Consider the following 14,532-nt stretch of genomic DNA (forward strand, 5'->3'; position numbering starts at 1 on the left):
AGTTGGAACTAGATATACATTTTTCTGGAGTGGTTGAAGTGAAAATGAATACTGTGAAGCTGGGGTAGATTTTCAATAAAAACTAATCTAGTCAACATTCTGGAATGCCTACCAAAGAGAGTGAATGTCAGACTCATGACAATGAGATTGCCATTTCCAAGAAAGTTCCATGCCATCAGCATCATTGCCTATGACAAACCATGACAAACACTGATGAAATTAAAGAAAAATTTTATAAAGACCTGGAGACCCTTATCATCAATGTACCAAAAGAAGATAAGCTTATAATTCTGGGTGACTTTAATGCTAGAGTAGGCTCAGATTACCAAACCTGGAAGGAAGTCCTTGGGAGGAATGGAGTTGGAAACTGCAACAGCAATGGTCATCTTCTACTGCAGACTTGTGCATCTCATGACCTTCTCATCATAAACATTGTCTTCTGCTTACCTAAATGCAATAAAACTTCCTGGATGCACCCTCGTAGCAAACACTGACACCTTTTAGACTATGTGATTGTAAAGAGAAGAGACAAAGAGGCTGTGAGAGTGACAAGGTCAATGTGTGGTGCAGAGTGCTGGACTGATCACAAGCTCATCCTCTCTAAGCTAAATATTCACATTCAACTAAAATGGTGGCCCCAAGGCAAAGTGACTACTAGAAGAATTAATGTCAAGAGAATAAAAATGTTTCTCTGAGCAGGAACAGTTTATTACTAACTTGGAGGGAAAACTGAGCCAACGTACAGTTGACAACAGTGGAACAGAAAAGGAGTGTGCCACTTTCAGAGGTCTGGTATACAGCACTGCATTTACTCATTTGGGCCAGAACACTCACAAACACCAAGACCAGTTTGATGAAAATGATGGGGAAATACAGAGGCTGCTAAAAAAAAAAAATCTAAGAACTCCATGAGGTTTACCAGCAGGATAGTTCATCCATTTCTAGGAAGGAAGCATTTAATTCCATTAAAAGTAAAGTCCAAGTGAAGCTGAGAGATGCAAGACTCTTGGTTCAGTAAGAAGGCAGATGAAATTCAATTTTATGCAGATAGTGACAAACTAAAATGCTTTAATGTTGCCCTGAAGGCTACAGACATATAGTGCATCTCAATTCTTCAGTGCTAATGGATCCACATTGATTAACGATAAGGACTTGATCCTAGAAAGATAGGTTGAACACTTCTATAGTGTTCTTAACAATCCATCATCAATCAATGTAGAAGCCATTGACTGCTTCCTCAAGTTGAAGTCAATCAGTCTCTAGCTGAAGCTCTATCTGAAGAAGAGGTTTTGAATGCTATAAGGCTCCTTTCTAATGGCAAAGCACCTGGTGCTGATTCTATTTCAGATGAGATCTACAAGGTGGAGGGTCCATTGCTCATCCAAAAACTGACCGAAATTTTCCATGTCATGTGACACGAAGAGGTTATCCCCCAGGAATTCAAAGATGCCTCCATCATTCATTTCTTTAAAGGTAAAGGGAATAGATTGTCCTATGACAATCACAGAGGTATTTCTCCTTTAGTCCTTGCTGGTAAGATTCTTGCCAGAGTACTTCTCACTAGACTTGATCCTTCACCCTCAATGGATAGTGACTGGAGGAAGGGAGATGATTCAGAATTCAAAAATTTTAAATGTATGTTGGCATAAATTTTGATCAGGCAGAGAAAATCACCATTTTAAGGGCTCTCTTCCATAGATAACATCTAAGTTCCATCTCAGCTCAAAAGTAAAGAATCTATGTTTCTATTCAATTCTATTTAATTTAAATTTCTAATTTAATTCATATAGAATGTTTTGCAGTTCATCCTCCATTTGTTTTTTTTTTTTAGGTTTTTTTGCAAGGCAATGGGGTTAAGTGGCTTGCCCAAGGCCACACAGCTAGGTAATTTATTAAGTGTCTGAGGTCAGATTTGAACTCAGGTACTCCTGACTCCAGGGTCAGTGCTCTATCCATTAGCTGCCCCAATTCAACCCCTATTTGAAAAGAAATAGCCATCCCTCAAGGAAGGAAGTAAAGACAAGAGAAAAAAAAATCCAATCCAATACAGTCAATGAACATTTCTTAAAAAAAATTTACCTAATAGGGGCAGCTAGGTGGCGTAGTGGATAAAGCACCAGCCTTGGAGTCAGCAGTACCTCGGTTCAAGTCCAGTCTCAGACACTTAATAATTACATAGCTGTGTGGCCTTGGGCAAGCCACTTAATCCCGTTTGCCTTGCAAAAACCTAAAAAAAAAAATTTACCTAATATATGTGGATATATAAATATATATACATATATATATATGTATATATATACATACACACACACACATACACACACATATATGGCTCTGGACTCAGCAAAAGGAACACCAAGACAAAATGAAAAATAAATACTGCTCTCAAGGAGGGATACTGCACAGATACAAACTTACTTATCCATCAAATTGGCTTAGTTATCATTCTCCATATAGGAAATCCTATCTCCTGCCTCCATATCCTTTGTACAGACTTCCCTTCCTACCTCCATCATTTTGTATTGATCTTTTATATATTATATGAGCATGAATTTAGAAGGCATTTCAGAAGTCATTTGGTTCAACTTCCTCCTTTTACAGGTTAGGAAATTGAGACCCAAAGACATCAAGTAATTTACCCAAGGACAGATAGGTAAAATAGGTGCAGTGGATAGAGCTCCAGGGCAAAAGTCAGGAAGATTCATCTATAAGAGTTCAAATCTAGTCTCAGACACTTACTTGCTATATGATCCCGAGCAATTCATTTAACCCTGTTTGCCTCAGTTTCCTCATCTATAAAATAAAATAGAGAAATAAATGATAATCTACTCCAGTGTCTTTGCCAAGAAAACACAGATCACCTAAAGTCAGAAATTACCTAAATGCAATAACTTCTCTGGACCATGAATTTCTCCAACACAAATTGGGAATTATCATTCTGGGCCTGTCACCTCAGAGGATTTTTGTCTTGATTAAATATCTATCTTATCTATAAATACATACATATACAGATCTCTGTTTTGTTCCTAGCAGATAGAAAAATAAAAAAACTTGAGATTTAAATCAAAGGTCTCTGATTCCCAATCTAACACTCTTTGCATTGCACCACTCAGGACTTTGAACATCTATTTACTACACACACACAAACACACACACCTCACTAAGGAAGATTATTTTGACAGCTATATATATGGACATTAGAGATGTGAAGGAGTAGAATCTAAAAGTCCAACTAGGAGCCTGCTGCAATAATTCAAGTAAGAGAAGATAAAGGTGAAATAAAGATGATGGCAATGTAAATGGAAAGAAGTGGCCAGACACAAGAGATACACTATAAAGGGAAAATTAACGAGACCTGGAAAATGAATAATAATGATCACTCACATTTATACTGTGCGGTAGGAGGAGTATTATTATTCCCATTTTAAAGATAAGGACACTGAAGTCCAGAGAATGAAGTAAGTTGACAAAGATCACACAGCTGGTCAGTGGCAGAGTCAGAATTCAGAGTTACAACTAGAAGGAATCTTAGAGCTCATCTCATCCAATATTCTCATTTTACAGAGAAAGAAACTGAAGCCCCAAAAAAGAACTGTGTCCAGCATAATACAGAGTTAATGACAAATTTGGGAGAAGGGGGAGTTGAAGAGCAGGGCACTTAATTTATCAGTCTCTTCCCTCCTACTCCAATGCCAACTCTACTGCATGATTCTAAGGTCCTGAATCCCAGTCTGGTGCTCTTGCTACTCCAGTGAAGAGCAGCCCCATGGCCATGCTAAGGCTGGAGAACTCAGCTCTTTGTCAGCTCCTCTTACATTTGGCTATCAGTGAGGTTCTATCTGGGAGACTTGATTCTGACTGACTTGGACTCTGACTGAACTTCCCTCCCTCCCTATTCTTCTTTCTAATTACCACCATTGCCTTTGCTTCACATTTTTATTAGATTGGCACAAGAAGAGGCTTTCTCTGGGTCACGGACAGTAGCCACCACTTTGTGACAGATAGCTGTTGACCTATTCTACTCTGTCCAGACAAGCAGGGAGAAGAGGTGATAACAAGACTACAAGTGCACACCTAGGAAGACCCAGGATCAAATCCAGCCTTTTCCATCCTCCACACTGCTCTTCATTCTCAGGGGGACTGTGGACAATTACTGCTTTGGATCTCAGAATTCTTGTGAGCATAATAATAAGGTTGGACTAGATTGTAAGACTATAGATACAGAACTTTGTAATATGATCTCTAAAAGCTCTTTCAGTTTACAATCCTATGGTTTGATATTCCCTGACTCCTAATGACTTCATTACTTTATTGCCAACAACAGGTTTGGTTTTTTAAATCATAATTAAAATATATATCTACTGCACTTGGGTCACTGGCATAATATCAATAATTACTCTTGAAAAACACCAATAGTATATCATCTAGGGCATACAGAATGACAGTGATAACCTGAAGCACTCAGTGTAAGCAATCACAAGATAATAATACCAAGAGGGTTTTCCCTTTTGGAATGGAAATATCTTTTAGCCAAGGGTGAGATAACTGGAACAGAAAATTGGGCACTTTCTACCCATTAGGGACAACTTTGGTTCTATTCTTTGGTCAGGAAGACCTGAATTCAAATCTGATCTCACCCAGGGCAAGCAATTTAACCTCCGTCAGCCTCAGATAGGGCAGTTAAGTGGCACAGAATAGAGAGCACTGGTCCTGAGTTCAAATTCAAACTCTTGACACTTCTCAGTTGTGTGACTCAGGACAAGTCATCTAACTCTGTTAACCTCAGTTTCCCCAACTATAAAATGGAGGTAATAATAGTACCCATCTCCCAGGATTTTTCTAGGATAATGTTTATAAAGTATTTAGTACAATGGCTGAAACATATATGAAGTCTAACTTTTAGCTATTTGTTATTATTATTATTATTATTATTATTATTATTATTACATCCAGCCAACTCTCCTAGGAAGAATTTTCTTTTAAAACTTGAAGAGAGTGACACCATGTGGTTGAAGCCAATACTAAGTGACTTCTTATTAAACTTCTAGTTCCTGGTTCCCAAGTCTTTTTCACCTTAATTCCGCATTTCTCTTCCACAAACAGTTATTATATTCAAGACATTATACTCAGCATTGTAGACACAAAGCAGAAAAACTGTAAAACATATACCCAGATGAAAATCAGACAAGACAGAGAGTGATGAGGACAAAGGAGAGATGTTAAGCAAAAATTAAGACAGATGTGACAAGGTGAGACTACTTCTAGATGGGAAGTTGAAAGAATAATGACTCATTTATGTAGAATTAATGTATATGTTCACATAAATTTACATTATATGTATAAATATATGTATGCATATAGATGTATGTGAGAATGTATGCATGCAAATACATACATATATATGTATATGTATGTATTTATAGATAGATAGTTATTTAATCAAGACAAAAATCCTCTGAGGTGATGGGCCCAGTATGATAATTCCCAATTTGTGTTGGAGAAATTCATAGTCCAGAGAAGCTGAGATTCATCTAGGGTTTCAGAGTTGGAATTCAAACCTATGTCTCTATTGTCTCCAAGTTCATTAACTCTTTCCACTATGTCACCTTGCTTCTCAGAGTTTTTTTGAGAATGACATCTAGGGATTTTGTCGACAGGAATGGAAGTCCTCGATGACTTCAAGCTCTAAAGGTCTGAGATGCATCTAGATAGTCTAGATTTAGAGATTTAAGAGAATGTAAGAGTTAGATGGCTCCTTTGAATCTAGACCACAGAATGTCACAGCTAGAAAGCCCTTCAGAATTATCTAATCCAAATGCTTCCTTTGTTAGATTCAGAAACTAGAATCCTAAAGTCAATAGTGACAGAACTTGAACTAGAATTCAAATCTCTAACCTGATTTTAATAAGCAATTATAGTTACTTTGTCATTGGAAGACCTATTGAACTAAGACTGCCATCATCCATTTTACAATATCTGGGGCTTTTTCCTAACCAAAGTGTCTCATTTTTAGTCTGTTCTCATATAAAAGATCCTTTTTTTGCTTTATTTTAATTATCAGATCCTGAATATCTTCTCAATAGGATAACCAAAGTTGAATGAAGGCTCTTAAACAAGAGTTCACATAGTTTCTGTAGAGAAAGTAAGAGATAAAAGATATTTTCTGTTTTAGTTACAATTTAAATTCCATCTTTGACATTAAAACCTGAGACAAGTCACATTACCCTTCCTAGATATACTTTGATTCTCTGTGTATGAAGTTCACAGATCAAATTCATCAGTTTATAGTGAGGTAAACCTTTGTTTGAGGCTTTACATCTCCCTGTAAAGAATGTGGATTTACCCATCTGACCTCTTCTGTACTCCAAAAGGGAGATACTAGGTAGCAAAATCTTCATGGGAAAAAGATCATGTGGTCCCTGGAACCAGCAACAGACTAAAGTAATAACATGGGAGAAAAAGAGTCATACTTTACTTTTTTCTCCTAGTATAAATTATTTGGACAATTAGGTCCAATGAAAAGATGTCTACATTTCTAGAAACTATAAGTATATTTCCCTTCCATGCAAGCCCTCAGTGTAGTACCATAAAGCACAATGTTTACCTAGGTCTCTGAGATGAAAGTGAGACACATCAGAAAGTCAAAATTTGCCTCTCTAGAACCCCCAATACATTTTCCTTCTGGTGGAGTCCAAACCACAGGTGATTCTATGAGTCTGGAGAATTGCATGGGTCCTGGGAAGATAGGTGAGACTCACTTGAAAAGGGAAAAAAGTCAAGCAAACTATAAATGGACTGTTGTGAAACCTTTTTGTAGAGTTTTTTTGCATTCCCTATTGGATGAAAGACTGTGTTGTACCCATAGACATCATTAACTTGGAATACTTCTACAGGAGCTGGGAACCCTTTGACTCTCATCCATGAAGACCTAGACATGAACTATTCAGACTTCAGTCAGAGATTTCTCAAAGAGAATTCTGGGTTGAGGCAACATGAGCCAAGGAAAGGTATTCTTTGGGCTAACCTCAAGTGAATCAAATCTAAGAAAGTTAGTTTGCAATGCTTGGCTATGTGTAAATTGGGGAATAAAAATATACTTCCTACTTTTTTCTGAATTAAGTACTTTGTAAACTAAAAAAAAATCTATGTTGAAAACTGTCATTATTATGACCAGCACGACCAGCATATCTTCAGATAATAATCTACAATGCTTTCTTTTCCAGGTTATAGCCAATGGTTAGGAGTCTGTTATCCCATAATTATAGCTTAAAATGCTATTCCCTAAATGATTACCTTTCAATAACTCACAAGGTAGCTCAATTTACTTTTGCCTGCTCAAATCCTATCCTAGGATGCTAATCTTAGTAAGATTAGTCTAGTATACAAGGCTCTCCATTCTCTGACCATACTCAAACTTTTCAGTTTTATCACCTGTTACCATACAAGGGAAGTCAAAGTTTATGGGATTAGTTAGTAGCAGAGGCTGGCAATAGTCAACAATTAATGCATTTACTAGCATACTATGGGCAACAATCTTTCTCCTAGTCTAAGGCAGTTTGCTAGATATAATCTTGCTAAGCTGGAATTTCTGGGCTAGCATTTACAGGTTTAACCATTGCATTTCTGTTTATAATGTGATGGTTCACGGAAAAGGCAAAGAGAAAGACAAAGTCATATGAGAGTTCTTTGAGACTGACTGAGAGAACAGTTTACATAGATCTGACATTTGTAGATAGATTTCCCATAATGTCTGTATTTCTGCTCAAGGAAAAGTCATATATTGGGCTGACATAAGGTTTCCTAGATATTAGACAAAAAAAAATACCAAGGATTTGGGGATTGATGACTTTGTCACAAAGTCAATGATAGCTGCATCTTTTCCAACATTTTATCAGTATTTTCCTCATCTTTTGGGTGTACCTATGTCAGACAATGCAGATACTAATAATTCCCATTTTTCCTTAGCACAAATCCTCTGAGCTGGATGACTTTATATTGTCTATCCCCCCCCCCCCCAGTCACTATTTTGTAATCCCAATACAAACATTTTTCTTCCTCAGCTCTTGATCAGTTTTTTTTCCATTACCTGGAATGTCCTACTCTAAATAGTGACATGCCTACTTTTTGTTCAAGGATCATATTGTTTCCCCTTTCTTCCATGAAGCCTTCCTCTGACTAGCAATAATTATTCCTGTCCCTGAGCACCTAGGACTCATTATCTATATTAAGCAATCCATCATATGATACGATACAAAATTCTTGTATACATACTTTGTATTGTGACTTAATAATCTGTCATTTGACATTTTTATGTATTTACGCTTTATCTTAATAACTAGATTGCAAATTCCTTAAAAGTTTAGCACTTTCAACCTAAAAATTTACTTTCAACCTAAGACTCTTCAATTTAAAAATAGGGGCTGCTGAGATTTTAGTCCATAAGAAGGGAAACAAGCATTTATTAAGTGTTGATATATGTCAGGCACCATGCTAAGCATTCTACAAATATTATCTCATTTGATCCTCATAACTCTGGAATCTCCACTTTATATTGAAACTGAGACAAACAGATATTAAAGTGACTTTCTAGGGCCACACAACTAGTAAGTATCTAAGGCTGGATTTGAATTCTGAACCTCTCGATTCTGGGTACAGTGGCTTTGTCTAGTGTACCACCTAGTTGCTTGTTTCCTGGAAAGCCTAAAGTTGCTGGGCAATGTGTTTAAAATATAGTCCTAGACTAGAAATAATGAGTAGACATTTCAGAGTGATGAAGTTAGGCTTAACTTATGGGGGGAAATCATAATCAGAGCTATATAAAAACAGAACATGCTGTCTTGAGAAGTAGTAGGTTCACCTTTATTGGATATCTTTAAGAAAAGAATGGATGGGGGCAGTCAGGAGGCACAGTGGTTCAGTGGATAGAGTACTGGCCTTGGAGTCAAGCGGACCTGAGTTCAAATCCAGACTCAGAAACTTAATAATTGCCTAGTTGTCTGACCTTGGGCAAGTCACTTAACCCCATTGCCTTAAATGAATAATTTTTTTTTTTAAAAAGCCTATCCTGAAAAAAAGGGTAAAAAACATCACTTGTACAAAAATATTCACAGCAGCCCTGTTTGTGGTGGCAAAGAATTGGAAATCAAGTAAATGTCCTTCAATTGGGGAATGGCTTAGCAAACTGTGGTATATGCATGTCATGGAAAACTATTGTTCTATTAGAAACCAGGAGGGATAGGAATTCAGGGAACCCTGGAGGGATTTGCATGAACTGATGCTGAGTGAGATGAGCAGAACCAGAAAAACACTGTACACCCTAACAGCAACATGGGGGTGATGATCAACCTTGATGGACTAGCTCATTCCAACAGTGCAACAATCAGGAACAATTTGGGACTGTCTGCAATGGAGAATACCATTTGTATCCAGAGAAATAACTGGAGTTTGAAGAAAGACCAAGGACTATTCCCTTTAATTTAGAAAAAAATTTGATATCTTATTGTCTGATCTTGCTCTTATACTTTATGTTTCTTCCTTAAGGATATGATTTCTCTCTCATCACATTCAATTTGGATCCGTGTATACCACGGAAACAATGTAAAGACTGGCAAATTGCCTTCTGTGGAGGGTGGGGGGAGGGAAGTAAGATTAGGGGAAAAATTGTAAAACTCAAAATAAATAAAATCTTTATAATTCAAAAAAAAAAATTTTTTAAAAAAAGAAAAGGCTAGCCCTGCCTGTGGAGCAGACCAGTGTACATATAGCTCTTAGAGACCTTAGACAAATTATTTTTAATTATTATTTTAAATTATTATTTAAGAATTTATATATAATAAAAATATATTTATAATAATTAAATAAATTGTTGTTAAATAATTTTAAGTATTATTAATATTACTAAGACTCAGTTGTTTCATGCATGAAATGGAGATAAATTGATGCTAAGTAATTTCAGTAATTTTCTCTGGGATGGAAGAAGAATCAATAAAATTTCCTCCTTTTTACTTTTCCAGGGTTCTTTTCCTAGGAGACAAGAAGATCACCATCCATATTAGCAATATTTTACTCAAACTTCACTTAACAGAAGCACCAGAGACTGAAGATAAACTATAGCAAAAGGTTAACGTTTGCAAGCTTCTCAAAGGCAAAGAATTAGTCTATAATGTTTTATTTGTCAAGACTGAACCTTCACTAAATATTAGCTGCTGCACTCAGACCTTAAATGCCTCAGTAGAGGGTAGAGTTGATATTGAGTTCTCTAAAACTTTCCTAGTAAAATGCAACATCTGTCAGATTCTACCAATCTGAAAAGGTTTCAAGTATGGCTTGGTAATAGATATGTGTTTGTTGTTTGTGGATCAACCAAGCTAAGTTGAAGAAAAAGTTCATTGTCAGAAGATGAAATTTCTTTTCATCCTTCTAAAGAGAAGGTATGGAATAGTAAATAGAGTATAAGACTTGGAGACAGGAAGATCTGGATTCAAATCCCACCTCAGACCATTACTGTGATGCTGGGCAAGTCACTTAACATCTCTGTGCCTGAGCTTCCTCATCTATGGAACTTGAGGTGGGATTTGAAGAATTCTAATGTCCCTTCCACTTCTAAATCTATAATCCTATGATCTTATGAATTCATGATAATAGTTGTCTACTAATTTATGGAGGGTAGCTCCACAATGACTAAATCACAGATTCTTCAAAGTATGGAAGTCAAATGATATAGTGAAAGTTGATAGAGAGGGGTGGCTAGGTGGCGCAGTGGATAAAGCACCGGCCCTGGAGTCAGGAGTACCTGGGTTCAAATCTGGTCTCAGACACCTAATAATTACCTAGCTGTGTGGCCTTGGGCAAGCCACTTAACCCCATTTGCCTTGCAAAAACCTAAAAAAAAAAAAAAAAACCAAGAACGAAAGTTGATAGAGATTGTGAAGAGAATGCTAGATTTGGAGACAGGAAGAGCTGAGTTCGAACTATGCCTCAGGCATTTCTAAACAGTGCAACACTGAATAAATCACTTAACCTCTTTCAGCATCAATTTTCTTTCTTTCTTTTTATTTTTTTGGTTTTTGCAAGACAATGGGGTTAAGTGACTTGCCCAAAGAGACACAGCTAGGTAATTATTAAATGTCTGAGGTCATATTTGAACTCAGGTCCTCCAGACTCCAGGGTTGGTGCTCTATCCACTTTGCCACTTAGCTGCCCCCGGTATCAGGTTCTAATCCATAAAATGGGAGAAATAATAGTACCTACCACACTGGTTCATTGTGAAAATAAAATGCCATAATATCTATATTGTGCTTTACAAACCTTAAAGTGATATATATGAAAGTTAGCTAATATTATTGTGGCTTTAGAATCATAAGGGATCACAGGATAATATTCTTGGGGTTGGGAAGTTCTCCAGTCTCATTTTTTTTTACAGTTGAAAACTAAGGACCAGAGAAGAAATGTGGCTTGCCTAGAGTCAAAGAGCCAGTTGAAGGCAAAATCAAAAGAAGAACCTAGGCTTCCAGATTCCCAGCCCATTATTCTTTCTACTACAGCATGTCTCTTATCTACAGAAATTGACAGAAATAGTGAAGTTTCATGATCTAAGATCTGAAAATGTTTCCCAGTGACACCATATTTTTTCAGAAATATGTGTTTCTTTTTGTTTTATTATCAAGTGATCCAGGAAATATTTAACAATATTTCATTTCAAAAAAGCATGAGATCTGAGTTCAACCAATTATTCACTGAACATCATAGTTCTGTTCTGTATTTGTAACTGTCCTGATCTCCCACATTCCTTCTTATTTATCATATCTAGTGAAAACAAGGGGAGGAAGAAGCTGGAGTCAGGAACTGAGAGAAATAAAGTGTAACAATCTGATGCCATAAAGGTCTTGAAACAAGAAGTTTTTCAAGGAGAAAGGTTACACAAAATGAAATATGGGTAGTATCACCTGACTAGGCTTCTTTTTCTATGAGATGGAAATACTGATATTAGCTATACATTATCGAGCCATACCATGGGTGTCTACAGTTTTCACTGGAGCCAAGGATCCAAGATGATCTTGATGAAATAGTGACTAGTCAGATCAGTAAGCATCAACTCAAAACATAAGCAGGATTCAATTGGAGACAGAGTGAAAAAACATGAGAAGGACCTTTAGTCAAGATGACCAGGAGAAGAATCCAACTTACACACATTTTTACATAATAAGAACAAAAAAAAAGCAAAAAACATGCAATGATTAAGAAATACAAAAGGAAATTACAATAAGTACATTCATGAGGGGGGCAAAAAACAGGGACTCAGCATTAGAGTCAAGTGTGTTAGAACTGCCAGAATGAGATCCTAACATAAAGTCCCAATTCTGAAAGACTGAAAACATGAGTAAACAACCAAAGATAAAGAAATCCAATGGATCTAAATACTCAAACACAGAGGAAGATTACAGACAGGATCTTTAATAGAGTTATAAGATTTCTTAAAATTCTTGGAAAAGATAAAAACTTACTTTATATTTAGAGTTATTTACCTTATATTTAAGGTAATTCTAGTTAAGCCTATATTTAAGGTTTGTAAAGCACATTACAAATGTTATCTCATTTTATTCTCACTACAATTCTGGGAGGTAAACATTACTATTCCTTTTTTACAGATAAGGTAACTGAAGCAGATATAGATTAAGTGAACTGCCCAGGGTCATCTGAAATGGATTTGAATTTAAAACCTTCCTAACTCCAGGTACAGTGCTCTATTCCCTGTGCCATTTAGTTGATCATCAAAGAATTATCAGTCTACCTGAAAACCACAATCCCTCCCCTCAAAAGCCAAAACATTGTATTTCAAGAAAACATAAATGAGAACTCCTCAGACTTGTTAGAAGCAGAAAGTAAAGTAGAATGAATACACTAAAAGAAAGTTCCAAATGAAAACTCTCAGGAACATCGTAACCAAAATCCAGAGCTTCCAGGTCAAGGGGGAAAAAACTACAAACAGCCAAAAATAGAGTTCAAATACCAAGAAACCACAGTCAGAATATTATAAGACTTTCCCATCTTAACCATAAATAAGATGTTGTTGGTCATTTTAAGTTATGTACAATTCTTCATGACCCATTTTGGAGTTTTCTTGACAAAGATACTAAAAGTGACTTGCCATTTCCTTCTACAGTTTATTTTACAGATGAGGAACTGAGACAAACAGGCTAGTTTTTGCTAGGGTCACAGAGCTAATAAGTATTGGAGGTCATATTTGAACTCATAAGGATAAGTCTTCCCAATTCCAAGTGCTATATTCCCAGTGCCACCTAGTTGCCCAAATAAGAAGATACCTTGGAATATAATATAAAAGGCAAAAAATGAAAAGATCACAACCAAAAATAATCAGAATTGATTATAATACCACACAATGAGGGTGAGGAAAAAAATGGATTTTTAATGAAATAGAGGATTTCCAAGCAAGGAGAGGGGAGGGAGGGGAAGGGAGGGAAGGGGAGAAGAGCAGGTGAGGGAGGGGAGAGGAGGGGAGGGCTTAGGAGGGTTGGATTGGGGAAGAAAAGAAAGAAAGAAAACAGGAAAAGAGAAGAGAGGAAAGAAGAAAGGGAAGAAGGGAAAAGGAAAAGGTAAAAGGGAACAGGAAAAGGGGAGAATGGAAAAGGGAAAAGGAAAAGAAACTTGCAATTGAACTCTGGGCAAGACAAAGAGAACTAGTGGAACAGAAGCAGATTATTTCAATTATAGATAGTAGTGCTGATCACAGTTCACTTTCACTATTTCTTCCTCTCTGCAAAGGAGGAAAAAAAGAAAAAGTAAAGGAAAATACAATAGACAGAAAAACAAGATGAATAGTCATAACCATGCACGTGAATAATACAATCTCATCTATAAAGTGGAAGAATATAGCAGAATGGATTATAAACCAGAATCCAATAATATGCTGTTAACAATAAACACAGTCAAAACATAACCATTTATACAAAATTAAAATGAAAGACTAGAACAGAATTTATCATTCTTCAGATGAATTTCAAAAATTGGGAGCAGAAATTATGAACTCAGACAATATAACAGATAAAATAGATATGATTAAAAAGAAATATTCATGGTAACTACATTAAAGTTAGAGGAATAATTGAAAATAAAGTAATATAAATACTTAGTATTTATGCAAAGTATTTATCAAAATACTTGAAAAGTTCATTGATTTACAGGAAGTAATAAATAGGAAAACTATAAAAGGATTTGGCAAAGTACTTCTTCCAGTTTTGTATAATAAACTAGAATGAGTTTAAGTATCTAAATAGAATTTTAGAAATGTTAATGAAATTCTTGGTGATTACTCAATGGGAATAAAAAGAATATACTTATTCTCAAATGTGCATAGCACTTTTGTATAAATTGATAAAGTTTTGGAGGACTATAAAGATTTCACAAACCAAAACAGAAAGGCATAGATATTAAAATATCTATATAATAAATGTGGCCAGATTTACTGATGGCAATGTGTTAAAGTTATATTCAATAAAATGTCTTTGAAGAAAT

Source organism: Macrotis lagotis, chromosome 1 (assembly GCF_037893015.1).
Source record: "Macrotis lagotis isolate mMagLag1 chromosome 1, bilby.v1.9.chrom.fasta, whole genome shotgun sequence".
In the NCBI taxonomy this organism is placed as follows: Eukaryota; Metazoa; Chordata; class Mammalia; order Peramelemorphia; family Peramelidae; genus Macrotis; species Macrotis lagotis.